Source organism: Lygodium microphyllum, chromosome 26 (assembly GCF_053477565.2).
Source record: "Lygodium microphyllum isolate KBCC chromosome 26, Lygodium_microphyllum_v1.1.10, whole genome shotgun sequence".
NCBI lineage: Eukaryota > Viridiplantae > Streptophyta > Polypodiopsida > Schizaeales > Lygodiaceae > Lygodium > Lygodium microphyllum.
The window spans coordinates 30621910-30628997 of record NC_141160.1 but is presented as its reverse complement, the minus strand read 5'-3'; positions in this window follow the sequence as shown (position 1 = coordinate 30628997).

Below are 7088 nucleotides of genomic sequence, written 5' to 3'. Positions count from 1 at the left end.
TCTCCCTTTGTCTCCTTCTTCTCTTCGTGTTCACTTTTCTCTTTTTGTTGTGCACTCTCTTAGCTATATGTACCTTATAATTTTAACCACATGTTATTGAAAGTATGATTTTGGATGCAAAATGTAAAAAAAAGCAATGAAGAACTCACAAAACTTATAATTTATAGATCAAATGATGATGTTGGAGATAAATGTCAAAGAGGATGTTGAAAGTTCAAAGTAAAGCTAGTTCTAGTATGCTTGAATGTCATGTATAATGATAAATTGGGCCTCAATGCTGATGAATTTGTGCAAATTTTAAAAAGTCCCCAAATATTTATGGTGAAATTTGGTGAAATTGTGGATGGACAACAAAAACCCCCTATATTTGTATGAACGAATCTCCTAAAATTTTACATAGAGCTATAAACCTTGAAAATGTTCTATGAAACTTAGGGGTTTTCACTAAATGCTCAAAGTTCGAACTCAAGAGCCACTCTCATAGAATTTTATGGAGAGGCAAGGCTCCCAGTGCCTCCCTTTTATAGATTTTCTCACACATTTGTGCTTTTGCTTTCCCAAAAAAACCTAAGGCTTTTTAAAATTTTGGCTTTAAAAACATTAAGGCTATGCTTTTGAAGCTTAACCTTTAATAGATAACCTTTAAAAGCTAAAATGCTTAAAATGCCGCCCTTTTGCAATCATTGCCCATGATTAGCCATCGTCATGATTGGGAGCCAATCAAGCCACCACGATGCCCTCCATCAATGACAACCATCATCACACCCATCATTTGTTCATCAACAACACCTGCAAGTCAATGGAATATCCTCCTGTCCTGCTATCAAGCCATGCTTTTGAGTTGGTAATTTGAGCGGACTGTGTTGAGAATCTTAGTTGCCTCATGATGACCTACTGCATCATAACCGAGATGATCGTCCTCAACTGATGTCCTCGATGACAAGGATAACGATGAGAAGGATATTGTCGACTCGAATTTTGATGACTTAATGCATGGGGTACCATAGTGTGCTAATTCTCATGTTGGAGAAGGCGCACTGTCTATAAGCTTTGAGAACTCAGTGTCATCGATGATATCGAAGCATATGGGCTCAGACTAGCAGTCATGAATGCCTTGATCCATATGATTTGGAGGCAACTCTTGGTCACAATGATGATGATGATCATCAATCCCATCAATCTGATCTTCATTAGGAATCATAGCTGCAGCTGTAGAATCACAATTCCCACAATGAATAGCCCCATTAACTACAATATCCGAACCAGCAGCTATGACGCATGATAATCAAAACTTTTTCAATGTAAACTTGGTTTACATGATGTCAGTTCATTGAAAAAACTCAAAGCCTTTTGTTTTTGACAATGCCGATAGGCCGCCAACAGAGCCATAGGTTTTCACTATTTAGAAAACGCCTCCATAGATCCATGTTTCCCTTTTTATTTGTTTCAAAAAATATGGGAGATGTAGGAGAGATGGGTTACCGCCTATGGGATCATGGCTGTTGTTAACTTTCTGTGCCTGCGGATCCCATAGGCGGTAACCCATCTCTCCTACATCTCCATAACCAAGGAATATTCATTTAATACTCTTAAGATCCAACTTGTTACGCTTTGTCCTTGGGCATATGGCAAAATGCCTCACATCCAAAGACAGGTAAAGGTGCTTAATAGGGAGGCTTTCCTGTCCATACCTCCTCTACAACCTGAAAATCAATGGCACTACAGGATGATATATTAATGATATGCACAATAGTCGTAACTGCCTCAACCCAAAAGTGCTAGGGTAGACCTGCATGACTACGAACCCTTTCCTGGATGGTCCTATTCATATGCTAAGCCATACCATTCTGGGGAGGGTTATAAGGAGCGTGTCAACTGATGCTTAATACCCCTCTCATCACATAAGTGCTCAAAAGCAAATGATACATATTCACCCCCATTATCTGTCCTAAGGCATTTCAGCCTAAGCCCAAACTGGTTTTCTATCAAAGCAAGCCGTCTTTGAAAAACTGCCAAGACATCAGACTTCTACTTTATGGGATAAGCCCTTACCTTATGTGAAAAATCATCTATGAAGGTAACAAAATACTTCACACCACCCAAAGATTGACAGGGCATGACATCAGAATGTACCAAAGCCAAGGGCTCACTCATGCGTTACAAACCAGACTTCTTATGCGTAGACCTAGTTTGCTTGCCATAAAGACAATGATTACAAGAATCAAAATGGGAATAGTCAAGGGGTGGTAAGTACTACAAACTAGAAAGCATTTTCATTCCCTTAATGGACATGTGCCCCAAACAGGCATGCCAAAGAGATACATGAGGTAAAGGCCCCACAAACAAAGCATGATCAATTGTAGATCCAAAAACAACTAAGGGGTAGAGGCTGCTAGCCTTAGCACCTCTCGCAAGCACAATTCTACCACGAGTAACCTCCCATACAGAGTCTCCAAAAGATACATGATATCCTGCATCATAAAGTTGTCCAGCCGACATGAGACTGCGGGTCAATGCAGGTACATGACGTACATCATGCATAACAAAACTGCTACTAGAAGAAAATTGCAGCCTAAAATCACCAATGCTGACAATCTTAAGTGACCTGTCATCACCCAAGCGCATAGAACCCGAAATAGAATAGTATGAATGGACCCACTCTCGACAAGGTGTCACACGAAAGGACGCCTCTGAGTCCAAGAGCCAACACTATGCATACATAGAGTGTATCTCTGACATATGCGAAGCACTAGATGAAGCTACTACAAGGATATAATCCCCATCACCATCCTCGAGTTGCATAACATTGATCTCTTCAATTTTCACACTTGACTTAGCAGGTACTATGATGTGATCAGAAGAATTTTCTTGCACTTTCTCTTTCCCCTTGTCTTTGTGCCTTTCATTGCGCAATTCATGACAGTGTGGCCTTATGTGGCCTTTCTTCCCACAATGATGACAAGTCAGATTTGCATTTCTCCCATGAGACTTATTAAGTGACTTGCACACAACTTGGATCGAGATTTCTGCGAATCCTGTCCATGGCCATTACCACGGTCATTCTTTGCATTTCCATCATGTTGGCCTCTAATTGTCAAAGCATGAGACACAGGAGAGGCATTCAAATTCTTATGGTTTATCTCTTCCTATAGAAGAGAGATCTCAACATCAAATAGCTTCAGAGTAGTGGTAGAAGCACATAAGGTAGTGCGGAATACATCCCAAGACTCATTAAGAGTTCCAAGCAAGAACAAGGAGTGACATCCTCTTTGAAATGAATGCCCTACAAAACCAAGTTCTTAAGAATAGTATGAAACTGGCTCAGATGAGTTGACATGGTCAAATTCTCTTTCATGCGGAGATCCATAAGCTATTTCAGCCAATACATTTGACTTGTAGGACTTTGCTTGTCATAAAGGTTCTTGATCTTATCCCAAAGCTGCCAAGCACTCTGTGCTTCCTCAACCACATTATAATGCACCTGTTCAGTGAGAGACAAGATGAGGGTGGACTTGCATAACTCATCAAGCTCCATCCATTCATCATTAGTCATAGTTTTAGGCTACTCTCCACTCAACCTTCGTGGCTTTATCCATGATTTTTGCACCAATACCTGCCAAACTTGGCTTTGTTAGTGGAAGAAGATGCCATACTACAAGCTAAAACAATGCAGATAGGCAGTTCAAAATTGCTTGATGTAAAGTACAGAAAATGACCAAAAAACCACCAAAACCAAGGCAAAATGGTGAGAAACGAGCATTTAATGATGTTGCCCACCAAGTACCATCAAAAGTACATCAAACCAGGATAATTCAGCATGAAAATTCCATGACAACAATCCATACATAAATGCTTGCTATAATAAATTTTAGACTTATGAAAATGAGAGCTCACAATGCCAAAAGTGGATCCCAAGTCAATCAAATACTGGTAAGTCCAAAACCCGCATCATGCGGACATAGCATAGGCATATGACAGTCGATAATCATGAACCAGCACCCAAGCATGCCATACAAGCATCTGCTAGTGAGTTAATACACCCCCCAATCAATGGAGCAAAATGTAGTTGCCACTACCAAGACTTGACATAAGGAGGTGTCAGCTCACACAAAATAGACCCAAATCAACTCATAAGCAAGTACAATGGACCAAACAGTAGAAGCCAAGCATAATCCAAAGTGAAGATCCTAGTAGTCTAAAGTATCCAAAGTGCTCAATAGCATAAGCCGCCTGCTCACTGTCTATCAAGCATCCAAAGACACTCCCATTGACATAAAAGCCGTAAGTGTCAAGCACAAAAGCTCAACAAAGGGATATGAAAGCACTAGTGAATAGAAGATCCAAGATCAAGCATCAATAAGACATCATGAGCATATAGGCTATGTAGCATCCATACATAGCATCTGTAGACATCAAGTACATCCAAATTGTAACTGTGGCAAGTTAAGAAATAGTCAAGCGGGAAAATCCCAAGTAAGCCACAGTAGCAATCAACTCCAAGACAATGTAACTAGCTTGTATAGAGATGGAATAGGACAAGCATGTCAAGACCGGTCAGACATAAGCAAAGTACATGCCATAAGTACATCAAAGATGGAGATCCAAATGCTATGCAAAGCAAGCTCAAGCTCAGCCAATGATCTGAGAGCAAATTCAAGCTCTATGTCGATCCCCAAGAGTCACTACATCAATGTATACATCCAAGACATAGCCCGAATCCAATAGGCATATCCAAACATAAGAAAATGAGCTTCATCTTGTCTGTGTACAACAATGATTCACTACTAAAAACTATGATTTTTCGGCCCAAAGATTAGGCCCAAAATCATGGCAAAGCATGTGCACAACATCCACCAAGCATAGGCACCAATGGCATAGCTCCAATGTAGATGTAAATATCAAATGCAGATATAAAAAGTAGGTCTGCTATACATACAGTCAAATTGGAGCTGAATATCAATGCCCCAAAGCCTCTACAAGGCTCAAGACATGCCAAGGATCAATCCAAGTAGTGCCACAATGCCCAAGAGTCCAAGCATGATCGACATGAGGTAGACAATGAACTTCCCATGCTACCTAGAGATATGGTGCCATCACGTAGCTATTTGTTGTTGGCCACATTACTTCTGACTAAGGCAAGGGGAGGCTTAAAGAGGTGCCAAAGAAAGCACACTCTAAGCCTAAGGTGCTGCACAAAGGGTTGTGGGAAGATATGAGGCAAGCAAGCTTCAATGGTGGTTGCCCCTTTCTTGACTGCAGACCTATAGACCTATGAACATCAAGAAACCCTAAATAAGATGAATGAATACCTTTGTTGGAATGCCCTGAGGGTGCCCAAAGGGGTCGAGAAGGTGCTCGTGAAGTTGAGGAGTGACAGGAGCTCAAGAAGGTCGGCTATGGCTGCCGAGAAGGAGACCCAATGAGTGTAGGTAATCAATAGGAAGCTAAAGGAGTCATGAACCAAGCTTGAATAGTCATGAACCTAGCTTTGATACCTTCTAGTTGAAAGGTGAGAAGGTTCAAAACTTGTACTTGGAGAGCTATAGTGGGAGAGAAAGAGCAAGAAAGAGAGAGACAAGAAATGGGGACTCCATCAATCACAATGTGTGACCGGCCTTCCCTTTATTCATCTGTCACTAAAAGAATAAAGAATAAAGTGATGGTGACAGGTGCCCACTACCTACAGTGTGTAGGCGTGGGTACTGTCAGTGTAGTAATACACAAGCAGCTAGGTGGAGGCACCTTTACCCCCAACACATAGTACATTATACCAATTGCAATGATGGAAACAATGATACAAGAGCAACATGAGGCCTTCTAGAATGGAACTTATTATTGATGTCATGACGGAGCAACATGATATCTTGAAAATGATAGAGGCCCTAAAACAATCCCATCTCCACAGATAAAGTGTGCAACACATACATTGTGATAGTGAACATCTCTTGTCTAAAACCTCTATGTAGATTTGCACTTGCACTAATGTGGATGTCTTGGGCACGATGTAGCCTAATGTAGAGCTCCTAGGTTAGTTTCATATCCTATTTTATATAGTACATAGACACCCAATTGAGGACTTCCTAGAGGGAGTAACAATTACCATTGCTTGCTCCCTCTAACTACAGGCTAGTGGCTCCTAGAGCTAACATCATTTCCTAAGGCATTCCATGGCCTTGCAGGCTAGTGTGGCTCATCTCCCTATGATGCTCTAATGCATTATGTTAAAGAACTAGTTGAAGAACAACACTACACTGATTCATATGTTGAAATATTCTTTGATATACCAAAGTAAACATATAATTCAAATTACAACTTAAAGTTATAGCTACAAGTATTGTTTGACCTTTTTGGAAAAATCAAAAGCAACCACAAGGAGAGGAAGCACAAAGGACAAGAGTAAAGAATACTTTGTTGATTCCTCAAAGAAAAAGGTGATGAGAAGTAGAAGAAGAAAAATATCTCTCAACACTCCTTTGCTTGCAAATAGGTAAACTAATGATTTATCTCTCCTCAATTCTTTGCATCGTTTATTGCTTCTTGTCATTGTAAAAGCAAGTTCTTATCCAAGTTCTTATCCTAGAGAAGATCTTAGGTCATGTTGCCCTATCTCTCTTAGAGGACTGAAGAAAGCCTAGAAATCTACCAATCTTTGATGTGAACCATGGATCTTGTCCTATAATTTAGAATAAAAGGTCCTCCCTAGTAGCCTTATCTAGGTCTCTATGCATTTGCATCTCATACCCCCTATGTCCTTCACCATGTTAAAGGGTGCCCCCATAATCCAATGATTAACCTGTCGTAGGGATTGATTGAGGGTTGCCGAAACCTAATACACCGATAAGTATGCCATCTTCTCTCATATGGGATCCACATGGCTCTCCTTGGAACCACGATATCCTAGCCTTGTATGATTGGGTCTACTACTCCCCAATACATATGCAAATACCAGCTTGTATCTTTGTGATAGTCTACCCAATAAGTGCGGCTCTGTCTTGGCAATAGCTTTTTGTAGCATCAATATATTCTCTTTGATGAGTGATAATGCTCTTGCAACATGAGAAACTTTGTTGACCCTTCCAATGATGCTT